Genomic DNA, 18,674 nt, shown 5'->3' with positions numbered 1-18,674 from the left:
AACCCTAACCCTAACCCTAACCCTAACCCTAACCCTAACCCTAACCCTAACCCTAACCCTAACCCTAACCCTAACCCTAACCCTAACCCTAACCCTAACCCTAACCCTAACCCTAACCCTAACCCTAACCCTAACCCTAACCCTAACCCTAACCCTAACCCTAACCCTAACCCTAACCCTAACCCTAACCCTAACCCTAACCCTAACCCTAACCCTAACCCTAACCCTAACCCTAACCCTAACCCTAACCCTAACCCTAACCCTAACCCTAACCCTAACCCTAACCCTAACCCTAACCCTAACCCTAACCCTAACCCTAACCCTAACCCTAACCCTAACCCTAACCCTAACCCTAACCCTAACCCTAACCCTAACCCTAACCCTAACCCTAACCCTAACCCTAACCCTAACCCTAACCCTAACCCTAACCCTAACCCTAACCCTAACCCTAACCCTAACCCTAACCCTAACCCTAACCCTAACCCTAACCCTAACCCTAACCCTAACCCTAACCCTAACCCTAACCCTAACCCTAACCCTAACCCTAACCCTAACCCTAACCCTAACCCTAACCCTAACCCTAACCCTAACCCTAACCCTAACCCTAACCCTAACCCTAACCCTAACCCTAACCCTAACCCTAACCCTAACCCTAACCCTAACCCTAACCCTAACCCTAACCCTAACCCTAACCCTAACCCTAACCCTAACCCTAACCCTAACCCTAACCCTAACCCTAACCCTAACCCTAACCCTAACCCTAACCCTAACCCTAACCCTAACCCTAACCCTAACCCTAACCCTAACCCTAACCCTAACCCTAACCCTAACCCTAACCCTAACCCTAACCCTAACCCTAACCCTAACCCTAACCCTAACCCTAACCCTAACCCTAACCCTAACCCTAACCCTAACCCTAAACCCTAACCCTAACCCTAACCCTAACCCTAACCCTAACCCTAACCCTAACCCTAACCCTAACCCTAACCCTAACCCTAACCCTAAAGGGGTTAGGGTTAACTCCTAGTAACCCTAACCCTAACCCTAAAGGGGTTAGGGTTAACCCTAGTAACCCTAACCCTAACCCTAAAGGGGTTAGGGTTAACCCTAGCCCTAACCCTAACCCTAACCCTAAAGGGGTTAGGGTTAACTCCTAGTAACCCTAACCCTAACCCTAAAGGGGTTAGGGTTAACTTCTAGTAACCCTAACCCTAACCCTAAAGGGGTTAGGGTTAACTCCTAGTAACCCTAACCCTAACCCTAAAGGGGTTAGGGTTAACTCCTAGTAACCCTAACCCTAACCCTAAAGGGGTTAGGGTTAACTCCTAGTAACCCTAACCCTAACCCTAAAGGGGTTAGGGTTAACTCCTAGTAACCCTAACCCTAACCCTAAAGGGGTTAGGGTTAACTCCTAGTAACCCTAACCCTAACCCTAAAGGGGTTAGGGTTAACTCCTAGTAACCCTAACCCTAACCCTAAAGGGGTTAGGGTTAACTCCTAGTAACCCTAACCCTAACCCTAAAGGGGTTAGGGTTAACTCCTAGTAACCCTAACCCTAACCCTAAAGGGGTTAGGGTTAACTCCTAGTAACCCTAACCCTAACCCTAAAGGGGTTAGGGTTAACTCCTAGTAACCCTAACCCTAACCCTAAAGGGGTTAGGGTTAACTCCTAGTAACCCTAACCCTAACCCTAAAGGGGTTAGGGTTAACTCCTAGTAACCCTAACCCTAACCCTAAAGGGGTTAGGGTTAACTCCTAGTAACCCTAACCCTAACCCTAAAGGGGTTAGGGTTAACTCCTAGTAACCCTAACCCTAACCCTAAAGGGGTTAGGGTTAACTCCTAGTAACCCTAACCCTAACCCTAAAGGGGTTAGGGTTAACTCCTAGTAACCCTAACCCTAACCCTAAAGGGGTTAGGGTTAACTCCTAGTAACCCTAACCCTAACCCTAAAGGGGTTAGGGTTAACTCCTAGTAACCCTAACCCTAACCCTAAAGGGGTTAGGGTTAACTCCTAGTAACCCTAACCCTAACCCTAAAGGGGTTAGGGTTAACTCCTAGTAACCCTAACCCTAACCCTAAAGGGGTTAGGGTTAACTCCTAGTAACCCTAACCCTAACCCTAAAGGGGTTAGGGTTAACTCCTAGTAACCCTAACCCTAACCCTAAAGGGGTTAGGGTTAACTCCTAGTAACCCTAACCCTAACCCTAAAGGGGTTAGGGTTCTTTGGGGTTGCATCCCCCCACACACCCCCACCCTCCTCCTTATTTGTGAATTGTTTTTATATCTTTTTCTTAACGAATTTGTGTCCTTGTGGTACAATTTACTTAGTCCCATATGATGGCGTCTAGTTAGTGTTATGGTTAGGGTCTGTTTTCATGCCTCAATTCTTGTTGGGTTTAAATTTTTATGTCTTTGTAGAGTCATTGGACTTGCGACATTCTTTAAAATATGCTTAATAATGCGAAGATTTTGTCAATCTGTTAAGTTGTAAAGTTTCGTGTTGCAAGCTTTAGTTTTTTATAAGATATGGCTGTTTCACAATTCGTATTTCGACCAACATATAAATTCTCCTTAGTTATCTCCATATATTTCTTTAAAAATTTAAAGGTGAATTTAAATAAAATTTAAAGGTAAATTTAAATAACGGGCGCAGTTCGATGCACTGAATTTTTATTTACATTTTCGGGCAAATCTGTTTAAGGAAAATACGTTGAAGTCTTATAATTCCTCGCGGTAAGCTTTCATTCCTGTTAGCTGTAACTCCAGTCTGCTGGTTTCGTACGTATCGATCGATCGATCGATGTTGTCTTTGTTCGCTCACTCAAATACCCGCTTTCTAGGGGCAACTGAGTACCAGAATCAGGTCGCGCGAGTCCTCCTCTGTCCTATTGTCTATCTGTTAGGGTTCGTTTTACGCAGTTTCTCCTGACAAGCATCCTTCATAAGTCTTTTTTATTCCCGACGCCATATTGGAATAGCAACCGCGCAGACATGAGAGCGAGGCTAGAGTTGACTCGTGTTTGAGCTTGAAGAGAGATTACAGTGAGGATTCGGCAATTTGCTCGTCTTTTTTCGCGTTTTTCGGAAAATGAGCGAAAGTTTCAATTGTAATAATACTCCTTCGTTATCTTATAAGATGTAAGGAAAATATTGGACCGCTTTTGGTTGTAAAAAAGGCGAGGGAGCTTCTCACGGATCATCACTTGTTTTGGTTTCCCAAGGACATACAGCGAATAAATCCAAGGTGTAATCTGAAAAAACTTCAGCATGGCGAGGACAATTTCTTCGTTGGACCGCTTTTGGTTGTAAAAAAGGCGAGGGAGCTTCTCACGGATCATCACTTGTTTTGGTTTCCCAAGGACATCCAGCGAATAAATCCAAGGTGTAATCTGAAAAAACTTCAGCATGGCGAGGACAATTTCTTCGTTGGACCGCTTTTGGTTGTAAAAAAGGCGAGGGAGCTTCTCACGGATCATCACTTGTTTTGGTTTCCCAAGGACATCCAGCGAATAAATCCAAGGAGTAATCTGAAAAAACTTCAGCATGGTGAGGACAATTTCTTCGTCTTTAAAGTAAGGAGATATTGACAAATCTCCTGAGAAAGCCAGTTGGATTTAAGAAAGGTTTTTAATATGCAATGTTTACATTGTTTATGTTTCTAATCACTGTCTGAAGTTGTTGATAAAATTTTACATCAAATAATGCTCTACTGTTGACAAGTTTTCAGTGAAAGAAATATCCCAAATAAGGAAATAATCCCAATTTTGCAAATTGTTTTTATTTTTATTTTTCAATGAGGCAGATTTTTTTGTATAATTATTTTTATAAGAATATAAGAAGACACAGAGAATCATCTACTCAAGAAATGGAAATACCACGAGCGGAGGGCGATTCTTTAAAAAAAGTCTTCACTGTTGAAGCTGCATAAGCTTTTAAGTTTTGAAATAAATCATTGTTAAGCTAATGGATGAAGATATTTCTAAGAAGCCCTTTTACTGATGAAATGAAATCATTGGTATCATTTACATGTCCAGGAACAACTGTATTCATCTTTTATCCTTGCCTTATCTTGGCCTAAAAGGAAATTTGTTGTCTATTTTGGAGAGAAATTATCAAATGGATTAGGTTTTTGAAACACCAAATTCTTGACAAGAGACATTTCACCCCTTAGACATTGATCAGGAGGTTGCAACAAGAGAAACTCCTCTACCTCAATGATGGTTGAGTTTCATATGGACACTGTTCTTGTTCATATTAAATCTAGCAGAGTTCCACCCAGCTTCATGGTTAAAGTTTTAAAGGAGAAGTTCACTCCAGAATGGCCATTTATTTTCTTTACACCAGTAAAAAGTTTATACAAAGATATGTTATTCACCAAAATTTTAGCCCCCAACGTGCGCTATAACCCTACCAAATCTAATCCTAAACTCGACAACTGGACGCCGCCATCTTGGAGCTGGTAATGTATGCGTGACGTCAATGAGCTCAGCCTGAAGTTTGGCGGGATAATTTAAATACTCGAAACTCCTTGTTTCTCCGAAGTGGCTTTTGTTTGACAAAATGCATGTTTGTGCAGCTCCATTTTGCTCAAACAGAGCTCCAAGAAATACAAAAAACAAGGAGTTTTGACTATTAAAATTTCCCCGTCAAACTTCAGGCTGAGCTCTTTGACGTCACGCATACATTACCAGCTCCAAGATGGCGGCGTTCAGTTGTCGAGTTTTGAATAAGATTTCGTAGGGTTATAGCTAAAGTTGGAGGCTGAAATTTTGGTGAATAACATATCTTTGAGTAAACCTTTTATTGGCGCAAAGAAAATTAATGGCCATTCTGGAGTGAACTTCTCCTTTAAGTACATCTACATTTAAAATTCACTTTGGCATATTCATTTTTATTCGGTGAGAAAAGGGAAAATAAATACTTTTTAGAACTTGTCAAAGCTCTGACAATGTTTGAAATTGTTTACAAACAGAAGTCACAGGGACCAAACACACCTGCAGCATAAATGCACACTCATCCTCCAAGAAGCATTACTTTATTGTCATATTGAAAGAATAATTCAACATAACATCAATATCTTCAATACTACATGTAGGACCTAGATTTTTATAGCTCCCCATTTCAGATAAAAAAAACATTTAGAAATATTGTCCAAGAATGATCAGCCTCAAAATTTCACTTAGTCAAAACAAACACATGAATGTCAAGCAAATCCTCTCAACTAGACAAATGCATATAGACCAATAAGTTGAGAATATATGTGTTGCTAATTTATGGGGTTAAGAGAGTTGAATTCAAGGAGCTTTGTTAATTTCTAAATCTTTATGGTAAATAATTTATGCTGGGCTGTCACTGAGGGACCATTAAACTACCCTGGCTGTTATGAGATTGAACCATAACTACTTTGCTTGCCATTCAAGTGATAAAAGGTGCAATAATACAATTACTGCTGATACATGGTAAAAAAGGTTTTCCCTTTGCTTTTTATTATATTTTCTTGAGTAGATGTTTCTAAGTGCCTTTTTTTAATTGCGGACTTCCTTGTAGATTGTATCACGATCCATGTTTACATGGATAGCTTTTCACCTATGAGATAATATTAAAACTTTATTTTACTAAGCTTATAACTATAACTTTTCCTAAAAGCAACTCTTTGTTAATAATCAATTTCTTACTTTGTCATTCTTTTAAAATAAAATAAAAACTACCTGACTCGGAAATAAAATATTAAAAACAATTTGCAAAATTGGGATTATTTCCTGATTTGGGATATTTCTTTTACTGAAAACTTGTCAACAGTATAGCATTATTTGATGTAAAATATTATCAACAACTTCAGACAGTGATTAGAAACAAGTAAACAAAAGTTTTGGAAACGTTGCATATTAAAAACCTTTCTTAAATCCAACTGGCTTTCTCAGGAGATTTGTGAATATCTCCTTTGCTGTAATGATCAGAGCAAAGAACAATTGCTTTAAATACGAAGAAATTGTCCTCGCCATGCTGAAGTTTTATCAGGAGTTTTGTGAATATCTCCTTTGCTGTAATGATCCGAGCAAAGAACAGTTGCTTTAAAGATGAAGAAATTGTCCTCGCCATGCTGAAGTTTTATCAGATTACACCTTGGATTTATTCGCTGGATGTCCTTGAGAAACCGAAACAAGTGATGATCCGTGTGAAGCTCCCTCGCCTTTTTTACAACCAAAAGCGGTCCAATATTTTCCTTACATCTTATAAGATAATGAAGGAGTATTATTACAATTGAAACTTTCGCTCATTTTTCGAAAAACGCGAAAAAAGACGAGCAAATTGCCGAATCTCACTGTAATGTAGCAATCAATTCCGAATCCGCCCATCCACCCCCCCCCCCCAGGCATACCCCGTGCATTTGACTTGAGGTTAACTCTGTATGGTGAGGCATTTGACGCAAAACTTCGCCCACCGGGTTGGGCATTTGACCATCGTAATACATTAGTCAGTGGTCACATGCTAAAGAGTTTAGTCCTGGTTTCATAATCCATTCACTCAGTACAACACGAATGTTAACAGAACACCTGTCATTTCACGATTCCACTTCTGTTTTGCTTGATAGCCTTTTGCCTTTTTATTGACCCTCTTTGAAGCCCTAACCGGTGGGGCATTTGACCATGTAAGCTGTCAGCATAGTGGGGAATTTGACCAAAATTATTCAAAAAGGGTGTTTGCCCGGGAGGCCACGGGCGGTTTTGGAATTGACTGATACATAACCTCTCTTCACGCTCAAACACGAGTCAACTCTACCCTCGCTTTCATGTCTGCGCGGTTACTATTCCAATATGGTGTCAGGAAATGTAATCAAAAGCCCTCTGGGCTTAGTGTCTCGTGTCACTTTTCAGAGTTTACGAATTTATTTGAAAATAGACTGCTTTTCAGGTCTATTTATTGCTTGCAAAGATATCGAAAATTAAAAAGCGTGCATCTAACGTAGAGAAATATTTCGACTCCTCACCCCTAAAATTTGAACTAAAACTAAAGCTACTTTTGTCGCTCGATAAAAGTTGTGACATTCACAACACGATACACAAAACTCTTGATTCAGGTCAATTCAGAAACCTTGTCAAAAGCGATTTTCCCAAGCAGTCGAAAGTAGACTTGACTAAAATTCAAAGTACTCTGCAGTATTCACCCAATCGCTAAAGGCTGGCTTTGCCAAGCCCTTAACAATTTCATCGGGGTTTTTTTTTTTGACAGAAGAAATGCAAAACAACATTCAGGTAAACAGTCCAACGGAAAGTAGAACAAAAATAGTCCAACGGAAAGTTTTTTCGAGATTTCTTGTATTTCCGTGGGGTAAGTCTCAAAAAGTGATGTGGTTTATAATTGCCCCGTTATCAAAGATTCCACTTTGTGATCCCACTCAATTCATTTATTCACACAGCGAGTTTCTTAAAAACGTAAAATAAATCTAAACCAACAGGTATGACAAGATGGAAAACATCAGCAAAACTTATGCTAAATAAATGATAGTTACCTAGTGGCTCCTTTTACACAGCAGAACCAAACCTATAGTTTTATGATGACTTTTGATGTCGCTGTTACAAAACAGCGAACTGGAATACTAAACTAACAAGAAAATGCAAATATAAGTTGTCCCACTTCCCCTTTGTAAAAATTCGTTAACACGCAAGTGCACAAAGTTGTGCGCGCTATTTTGTGATATGTCCTACATCCACAACTGCGTAAAACCAAGCCGATTTTGTTTGAGTGGGTGTGAGTAGCCAGCCGTACTTCTTGTCGGGTTTGACGGCCTTTGCTTGGAGATGAAGAGATGAAACTTGGCAACCTGCTTCTCATATCCATTGCCTTAGTTCTGAAAGTATTGTTTTGCCTTGATTTCTCTCTGGGGTTTTCAAAATTGAAAAGAAAATTGGGTTCGTTTTACGCAGTTTCTCCAGACAACCATCTTCCTAGGGTTTGAAACTCATTAATTATTTATGACATACAGAAAAAAGTTTGATAAGAAAACGCGGGTCTGTTCTGTCGCACTTTGTAATAATCATCGCACTTTGTAATACCTGTCGCACTTTGTAATAAAACTGTCGCACTTTGTAATACCTGTCGCACTTTGTAATAACACTTGTCACACCTCGTAATAAAATAGCTGTCACACTTTGTAATAACAAGTTGTCGCACTTTGTAATAAATTAAGCTGTCACACTTTGTAATAACAAGTTGTCACACTTTGTAATAAGCTTTCAAATTTCCTTTGAATAGGATATTTGGTAGAAATTATATGACTTGACTAATCCCCCAGGGCACAAATACGTCCTTCTTTGATATTTTACTTTGTATATTAAACTGAGGAGATGAAAAAGAAACGCGTTCTCCCCCACGCTTCTCGCAATTGTCACTTATGTCCAGGATTGAACGCAAGTATTGTTCAATAGGTACTTCATGTTTGACTGTGTTATTTGACATTTACATATTGCTTCATATTTGACAGAATTTGGTGTGTTTTGGTGAATTTTTATTAATGAGGACACTTTGTGATGCCTGTTATGAGGAACGCGCATCTCATTAGCGTTCAATCCTGGACATATCTGGCAATTGTTATTTGTCTTGACTAAGATCAGTATCGCGACAGAAACACTTTGTCATCACGAATAATGACTTAAAAATCGGTTTTGTTAAGCCGCTCCATTGGCTAGGTACTAGTCTAATTTATCGTGCAAATAAGACCCTATTGCATGTTTAATTTGTAAATGATAGCTTAATTCAGGTATTAAAAAGGTATTTATCACATCTTAAATAAAAATTCGAATTTTAAATATACTGGCATCTCCTGCGGATGAAAATAAAAAGGTTTGTTTCCGTGGGAGTTTTAGAGAGGACGAAACTGGAAAGCAACTTGCAGGGACATAGTGTATCAGTAAAAGAGTAGAGGACACTTCACACATCTTGTTGGTATTTATAACAGCTGTACAAAATGGTACGATCCGGAATTAAAGGCTTTGACTGGGAGTCTTGGAAGGGACCGTTAACTATAGTTGAATAGAATAATTGTGAAATAGTATCGTATTTTAATTCAAAAATCGCATTGGCTTGACATAATATGGAACAGCAAGCATCACAGCCGTAATCAGTATATGTGGTATTAAAGATGAATTCCAGTCCGTACTGCGCAATCTCGGCTACAATGTTTATGTGAGCCCACACGAAGGGAATGTTTACAAGCAAAACTAAAAATTCCGCGACAAACTTACCTTTTTCTTCATTATTAACGCCAGATATCCTTGCAGAACAAGTAATAACGAGTAGAAGAACCTTGACGCTATTTCAAACCAACGTTTTAGCTCATCGGAACTTTTTTAACGAAACGAACTGTAATGGCGGACTAAAAAACGTCATGTATGCTGTCACCGAAGTGTAACGTTTCAACGAATTCAAAACAAAAACGTAAACAAACCCCGAGTCTGCGCAGTACGGACTGGAAATCATCTTTAAAGCATTGAATCAGAACCATTGAATAAAAGTCTATTTCAACCTTGAATAAACAACAACGAACTATAACATGAAACGGAATTAACTAGTTGTTGCGTTCGACGAAGGAGAGCGCAAGCCTAATTCTGTTTTGCGTCCTGTGTCTTTTGAGTTGGTATGCCTGTGCACTGTTATGCGGAATGAATCGAGCCGTAATGCGCGCGCAGGTGTATGGACTCCAAATTGGCCGCCCCGGTTGATTTTTGCAAGGGCAAGTCTCGGCCGCGAAACCGGTGCGACGATATTTTAGTCTCGTTTTCGCATTGAATCGTCCCTTTTGTCGTCTTTTGTCGCTGTTCTGCACGCGTGCTTCACGAATTCGCTAGAACATTTCGTTTGGTCGCTGGATTGTGTACTTAGTAAAACTGTTTACTTTCGTTCTCGTACAAGAATCGCCTCTTCTGTCGTCTTTGGTTGCTGAACTGCGACCAAAACTGACCGTTGCTTGTGGTGAAATAGAAAATGTTCTGAGTTGTATAGCTCAGCGGCCATTGTGCCACTTGATCATGGCTTGTGATCAAATAACAAACTTTCCGAGTTATGTAGCTCGGCGGCTGTTGAGCCACTTGATCATTACTTGTGATCAGAACACGGCGTTATCGAGTGATGAGGCTCGCATTTGCGTTAAACATTTGCACGGTGTAGACGACATCAGAGCAGATGAAGCGATCGAATACAACCGAGCCATTGTTCAGTCAGATGAAGCGATCGAATACAACCGAACCATTGTTCAGTCGAGTAAATGCGGCACCGGAAGCATTCTTTTGTATAACGTGACCAAATCACGTTGTGCCGGCACAGAGTTCTGTCCAGACTTCGATAAATGATACCCACAATAATTATGATAGTAAGCTTATAAAGAGATATGAAAGAGATGTCCGTGTTGTAGCTGGAAAGAATGGCGATAGGAGTTGTTCTGTTGCTATGATCTCTACAAATGCTGAGAAATCTCAGGATGTGAAAAAAGCAAACAGCAACAGGAAACGAGACAGAGAACCATCTCGAATTTCTGTTCGTAGAGTTACTAAATTGCTCAGAAGAAAGAAATACAGAAGTAAACTTAAAAAACTACTGAAACATAATTTCCCAAGCTCCTCACTTATTAGAAATTTTTGTAGCAATTACAAGAAATGGTTTATTTTGTGTAACTCTGAACATTTTTACAGTAAATATGTTTTTTTCATAAACAAACAGAAAGAGAAAAAAGATACAAGTATTGCACTAGTAAACAGAAAGACATGCCTCAAACAAAGTCTGACTTCAGTCACAATAGCGCTTTTGGTCATATTTTCCAAAGTTCAAATTTAAAAGGAGGTATGCTTCCTGCAAATGAAAGTTGTAATTTGCCTTGGGTATCTCTTAATGAGAGACTTTCATTAATAAGTTTAATGCCTTATGATGTTGGTGGGAGTGGAGACTGTTTTTTTAGGTCAGTTTCACAACAACTGTGTGGAACTGCAGAGTTGCATTTTCAAATTCGTGCTGCTGGTATTGGCCGTTCCGAGGTTGCGCAGGGAACTGGGGCGAGTTTCAAATTTCAAGTAATCGATAATCTGACACCACCACATGATAGATCGCATTGAGATGGGTGATTTGAACAAGTTTGGTGCTTTCAGGATGCACAGAAATGAAGTTATGGACCTTGAAACATGGTTAAAAATCCATACAAACGTCTCTAATTGTAAGCCAGCGTCCCCCAAAACCATATAAACTCTTAAAATTTTTATCCGTTTTGTGACAGCTGCAAAATCCTGCCAAAGACCCATTATTTGAAAGAAACTAAGATGAAAATCACTATGTTTGCCCATTTTAAAGAGTATCACAAAAAGCGTAAAAAATTCAAGAGTTTATATGGTTTTGGGGGACGCCGTCTCAAAATAAGAGACGTTTGTATGGATTTTTAACCATGTTTCAAGGCCCATAACTTCGTCTGTGTGCATCTTAAAAGCGTCAAACTTGGTCGAATGACCAATCTCCCCGGGTTCTTTCATGTTGTGGTGTCAGATTATCGATTACTTGAAATTTGAAACTCGCCCCAGTTCCCTGCGCAACCTCGGAACGGCCAATTAGGCACTTGAATAATCATCCAGAATTTTATGTTGAGAGCGTTTCTGACAATAGTTGGCAAGACTACATTCAGCAAATGTCAACACCAGGAACTTGGTGTTACAATGTAATTATCCAGGCAGTAAGTATTTTTAGTTGAAAGCAAATTCTGCAATATTAATTCATACTTCAATATATTGCTGTTTCAAGTTAAAAAGTGCTTTCTATGGAATTCACATGTTGCTGTTTCAAATATAAAATAATGTTGTCTGTAACCTTAAAGTGCTACTATGACCAAAATTTTTGTTTTTCTTTTCGTCTTTTTCTAAAGTCAATTTGTTCAATAAGTCTATATTTAACTAGCGCGCTAGAATTTAGAACGTTGTGAGCAATATTAGCCTTGAAATAGCTTGCCGAAAATCGTGGAAAACCCGTCCGCCATTACTCGGACGTCTAAAGTGAGCCAGCGACTGTACTGAAAAGCGGATTTACGCATGAGTTGGTCCGTGACGTCATATGCGCATCGTCGCTTCGAGCTTCGAGTGTTCCAAGAGAGAATATACTGAGAATTAACAGGGTTATAAAAGATATTTCTTCGACAAATTCTTCGTCTAGTTTGCCCGGTGGCGAAACCCAAGAGAGCCGCAACGAAGAGACATTGCAATTTAGCGGTATCGTTTCTTATAATGAGAATTTAAAGCCGTTTGACGTCGGTCTAAAGGGCAATGTTTGTATGCAAATCCTTCATTCGATCGATGAGGTTTTGGCGCTGTATGCCTACAACGAAGCTGCCGTCTTCTTGTCCAATCGAAGAAGCCTCGAAGAACAAAGAGGAACGGCGATTCATGGACTACATTCGTTTGAATACATGGTATGATGAGAACGACATTGAATAGTTAGGATAAAATGTCTGCAATGTTTGAATTAATAGAGAGCTCTGCATATATATACATGTAGGTTGCTATTGCCGTTTGCGAAGGATTGAAATGATCTTTACTGTTGTCTTCATTCTTGTAATCTATCATACACGCCATGGGCATAAAATCTATCTCAGCTTTTTATTTCGAAAAAAGCTTTATAAACATGAAATAATGTAAAATTTATACAGAAAAATTAAAGTCAACAATATGGTGCAGGTGATCAATGGATTTAGCTCCTTGAGTTTTATACAGTTTTACCTTCCTTGACTTCAATACAGGTAATAAACCTTTTTAAAACTAAGTGTTTTAATGGGTAATAACACTTCAGACATCCAGCTTCAGCCAGCATTTAGTATTCCTGTTTCTTAAAATAAGAAAACCATTTGAATGCTGTATAGAGTCCTTCACTCTATTTTACTGTCCCACAAGTAGCAGCAAAACTGGGTAGGAGTAGTTTTTCTTATTCATTTCACCCATTTGTTTTCCTCTTGGCCCCGTGATTTTTTGATGATAAAAATAACTCAAATAATATATGCACAACATGGCAACAAGTAAAATAATATTAAGGGTATAAAGTTTTAAGTTCATAAACAGGAACACCTGGACCTCAAACAAACACTGGGACCTTTATCAAACGTTTCCAGTTTTGAACCGGCATTTAAATGAAACCTGCGTTGAGCCGGGGTCTGGCATCTACTCAAGAAAATATATTTTTTTATGGTATCATATGCAATATGACAGTGGCTCTTTCTAGAGAATATCACTGGCAGTACATTGTGCATCTGCAGTATGTGTATGTAATTGAGAGTTCAATTTTGGGACTAATCTTGTGTCAACTTAACGTGACTGTAAACAAGCCAGCTCCGTATACCACCCTAAATAAATTGCTCCCTTGATGCAAAAAGGCAAAGTCTGCATGCAAGCCTGCTTGCCCATCAGGCCAAAGCATATCTTGGTTTAAGTAGGATTAAGCAACCTGGATGAGATGGAAGTACAATTGCATCACAGGTTTAACCTCCCCACTCCCCCCACATACCGGTACATGTAATGACACTGGTCTGGGCTCACACCTGAACAGGTTGATTTAGAGTCTTGCGCACTGACCATTAGGTCACCGCACCTAAATCAAAACAACTACCCCATTGCTATGCAACATTTTTATTTATGGTACAGGTTTGACTGTATTTGTTGTCGGCTTTGCAGTTCGTGTATACTCTTTAAATAAATACATATATAATGGTTGCAAGGGTACTGTGTGACCTCAAAATTGCCCCCTTGTTACAAAAAGGCAAGGTCTGCATGCAAGTCTAGTTGCCCACCAAGCAACTAGACTTGCATGCCCTCGTCACACCATCAATTTGCCAGTTCCCATTCTACACGTGGAGAGGAGGCACCATGAGAGTAGTCTTGCCCAAGAACACAGCACAATGACACCAGTAAGAGTCCACACCTGAACCGCTTGATCCGGAGTCTGACAACTTACACTTAGGCCACCTCACCTCAATCAATACAACATTTTTATTTATAGTACAGATTTGACTGTACTTGTGTTAGAAATTATGATGGATCAGCAGCTCAGGGGTTCTCTGGCACATTCACGTGATTTATTGTTGGCTACTACATTCTCAACTTATGAACAAAAAAGCATGCCAAAAATAAATATATTGCAAACTTAAAATAAAGAGTAGCTAGGATTTCAACAGTGCTCTGTTGCACACAGCATGACTGATTGGCACAGGTCATAATTATAGCTCATGGCCCCTGTTGTACTTAAATATAATAAAGATATACTGAGTAAAATTCGGATAGCATGTATGTCTCTGAGACAGGCTAACACTGTTCTATCCTGAGATTACTTCTCAAAAAATGTTAATGAATAAGTGCACAATGAAGTACAGTCCTACTGTAGTGTTTTATATTGCATGGCAGAAATAAACAAGTGACCAACACTGAAGACGTGCTGGTGAGTTTATTAAGACTACAGTGTATACAGAGGACTACAATGAAAACATTTTCAGTACATATAATCAGTAAAAAGATATTGCTAAGCTTTGCATCCTCTGTATGTACTTTCACATAATGTACCGCCTCGTGCGAATTTATTTAAGTTTATTTGTACAATAGAGGATATAATTCAGGAACATACAGGCCGATTTGCCCAAAAATTACCTTTTTGACATGAAGTTTTTACAATAAATTTAAAAATGACTATTCTAGAACACGAGAGCTTGAGCAACAGAAGTAAATTACGCCACTCACCCAATGTTTTGCTTCTAAAAAGGAGCAAATACAGTAAACTCACTGTAGATAATTCGAAGCGTTCTATTCTATTCACTTCCCTTGGACAGTTGAAGAAGTTAACCTCACAATGGTTGCAGGGAGAAATATCTATAAAGCATTTCCAAGAGTACAAGTTTCCCTCAAAGTAATCAGACGATCTATATTCATCTTGCATGCGTGGTTCGGGCGAGTTAAGATGTCACGAAATTTCGCCTCTTGAAATGTTTTCTGCCACTATGTTGTGCAAAAGTGACCTGGGGATGCCTTGAAGTATGTTTAAAAAACATTTGCGCAGTAGATACGGCTTCTACATCACTACAGATTAAAAAGAAAACCAATGTTTTTCCAGATCGGTCACTCCAGCCTTCGAAGAACCATTTTGTTGATGCGCATATGACGTCAGCATGCTCTCGCCCCAACTAGTTCCAGATCTCTATTTGGTCCTCGGACATTTTTGAATCTAGTAATGGCGGCAAGCCAAAGCCGAAGTTTACGCGTGAAATAAGTGGTCTTCCAATTCGAATTTGAACTTAAAATTTGGCAAGGTTACTATTTAATGTAAGTACTTTCAAAAACCGAAGAGAAAAGGGAAGGTAAAATTTTGATCATAGTACCACTTTAAGGAACAGTGCCACAGCTGAGTTTAAGTTTGAACTTTGAACTGTGTCGTTACTTTCATACTTGTGTGTTACACATAACACACATTCATTCTTAGAATTAATAAAGTTATTGTTCACAGTTTATTCGCCATCAATGTTGTTAAATTATTCTTACAAACATTTCACCTTCCTCTTTTGTCCCATCATCAACAAATTGTACAAGAAAAACGGGAAATCCCAGTCAACACCAAAAACTACCCCTCCTTTCAAGCCTTACTCGAACGCATTCCCCTAATCGCTGATTACTACTAGTTTATAAATACTTAATAAACAACTGAACGAACAGAATGTTTCTCTCTCCTCAGTTCAAGGAACTGTTTTTTGTTTTAAAGCAAAAAGAGCAAAATATCAAGAAAGAACGTATTTGTACCTTGGGGGATTAGTTATAATTTCTACCAAATATCCTATTCAAAGGAAATTTGAAAGCTTATTACAAAGTGTGACAACTAGTTATTACAAAGTGCGACAGCTTAATTTATTACAAAGTGCGACAACTTGTTATTACAAAGTGTGACAGCTATTTTATTACGAAGTGTGACAAGTGTTATTACAAAGTGCGACAGGTATTACAAAGTGCGACAGTTTTATTACAAAGTGCGACAGGTATTACAAAGTGGGATGATTATTACAAAGTGCGACAGAACAGGGTCCCGCACAGACACAGTATTTTTTAAGGCTAAAAACAGGTCGCCTCTCGGCAACTTTGAAGCCGCAGCTCCCCAGCGTAAAACTCACGCTGGCACAGTCCTCGAGAAGACACCGGCCTTAGACTTCCCGCCTGGTTCGAATGGACTTCGTTCGACAACTTTCACCCGGAGCGCCTAACATGTAAGCAGCGCTGTTGTGCGAAGCGAAGGCCAAAACACACCTAGTTCTTCGAGGAATGCTGGTGAATGCTTCAGCCACCAGGCGGCCGCACTGATGCTCACAACACAAGCAACATTTTATTTGAACCAATCGCCATGGGTGACCCTATTCGGAGGAATGGTGGAATGACGGAACGGCACGGCGGAATGGCGGAATGACGGAATATCCTAAAACGCGGAATGACGGAATATTCTAAAACGCCGAATTGTGAAACATTAAAAAGGAAGCAACAACAGCAACAAAAACAAACAAACAAAAGGAAAATTATAATTGCTAACTTTCTCGAATGATTCAGGTACTTTAACTTGAATATATTGCAGCGGCTGCTAGCAGTTGAAACACCCCTCTGAATAAACAGACCTGGTGACACCTGATTTTCCACCAGGTTTTCAACACAAAATCGACCAGGGAAGTCAAAAATGCAATACACTTAGCGGGGTAATCGTGCACAATTTTGAGCCGCGCGCGCTTTTCAAATCGCTCTGAATCATTCACAAGCTCGTATTACATCCAGAAAAGGAAACAGATCTGTTTTGTCTCTTTAGTGACCTGCATGACAGCAGAACAAGCGACAAAAACAATAGAAAAAAGTTAACAATTACATTTTGCTATATTTACATCAAGTTATAGTCAATTATTAATTTATCTTTTTGCCGCGCGTCGTTTTCTTCTGTGGTTGATTTTTTCCTGACCAGGTAAACAAAATTCTTCACCGGGGAGAAATAAAATTGACCAGGGATATTTCAGATAATCACCAGGGACCAGGGAGGACAAATTTCCACCAGGGAGGGCAAAATAACCCACCAGGTCGGGTTTCACCAGGTCTGTTACAGAGGGGTGTGTTGAAAATCAGTAAACAGTAATATACCCCATAAATGAAGGGTTCTTTATATATCTTATTAAGAGGGTCTGAATGGGGGGGGGGGGGGTCCACATGTCGGTAGTCGGTTAAAAATTCCTTACTTTGTCGGTTGTCGGTTAAAATTTTCGACCTTTGTCGGTTGTCGGTAAATTTCAGTTAATGATTAAAATTGCAAATCAATTATTAATTTTTGTTATTTAATTTACGCAGTTTTAAGACTTTAAGCTCTAGACTATATGAAAAATTGTAATAATTCATTATTTGGTTGCACTTGAACCTCGTTAACTCAGTTTTTCTAAGCAACGTGTTCGTCTAGTACCGATAAAATCAGTTTGCATCAGCAAATGCTCGTCAAATATTATTTACACATCGAGCGAAACTGAAATTTGGACCGTTCTCAGAAAAGAATAAATTTAAAGGCAGTGTTATTCATTTACCAATAAAACAGAAAGATGCTTATAAACTCTTTTACTCGCTTCTTCCATTTGTAAGGGATTTTTCTTTTCAATTTTTGCTTTCCTGAAAAATGGACGGTGATTACAAACATTCCGTTCAACAAAACAGCAAATAAAAAACGTGGAACCAAAGGTTAACCACGTTAATGTTTGAGCTTAATACTTAACTATAGAACTACATGTGAAACATTTAACTTCGCTGCACACTAAAACTAATACGACTAAACGAACGTTCCATACACCGTTGAGCTCACTGCTGCTTTCATCCGATATTAAATTTGGAAGCTCAAGCAGCCACTGCCCATCTGCTACAATTGCAAATTTTCGCATTTTTCCCGTAAGCGGAGATAACTTCAGCGAGAACCTGCCAATGCCAAATTAATGCGCCTGCTCCTTTAGCCCTAAAAAACTCTGTTAGATGTTTTTTTTAGCTTGGAAACACCTTTATGAGATTTATTTACCACCGAAACCCGGCTACGATGGCGTTCGATGGCAACCTCCTCGTCTTACACACAATCCCACTCATGGCCTGTCACCACATGAATAACCACCGCCCAGTGAAAATACAACAGCGGGACGCGTTGTGGACTCGATTACCAGCCACTGTTCTACAAATGAACCTCCGCTGCTGCTCGAAAAGGAGAGGAAACTTTATAATTGACTAAATTTTGAATTAGTGTGGTTACTTCTGAACTAGACATTTCCTAAGCTAGACATAAATTCAAAATGCTGTTCTTTCTGAATACAAACGTCCGTATAACATCGGACAATGTCGGTTGTCGGTTAGAATTTATTTGTCGCTAATCGGTAATTTTTTCCTCGTTTTGTCGGTAGTCGGTAATATTTTTCGCCCTTTGTCGCTAGTCGATTAACCCCATTCAGACCCTCTATTAATCCTTCGAAGGATACTCGAGTGATCGACTGGGAGGATTTCTTAAAATTACAGAGTTCTCGTCCCGCTCGAGACAATGAAATGTATAAAGCCGAAGTTCGATAACGAAGCCGTTAGAAAGAAAACGAAAGGGCCTGAAATTTACTGAGTTCGTACTGAGAAATTAAAAATA

General features: G+C 39.3%; 1 long non-coding RNA gene across 1 annotated transcript; it reads left to right on the top strand.

The window, feature by feature from the left end:
- The first annotated feature begins 10,756 nt into the window (after nt 1–10,756).
- On the top strand, nt 10,757–15,656 carry LOC144634804 (uncharacterized). The gene is made up of 3 exons (XR_013567268.1): nt 10,757–10,856; nt 11,778–11,838; nt 15,379–15,656. It is a non-coding gene; the product is annotated as an uncharacterized LOC144634804 (long non-coding RNA).
- The last annotated feature ends 3,018 nt before the right edge of the window (nt 15,657–18,674 follow it).

This window comes from Oculina patagonica, chromosome 13, assembly GCF_052425735.1.
Source record: "Oculina patagonica isolate OP01 chromosome 13, crgOcupat, whole genome shotgun sequence".
Taxonomy (NCBI): Eukaryota; Metazoa; Cnidaria; class Anthozoa; order Scleractinia; family Oculinidae; genus Oculina; species Oculina patagonica.
This window is presented reverse-complemented; position numbering and strand designations above follow the sequence as displayed.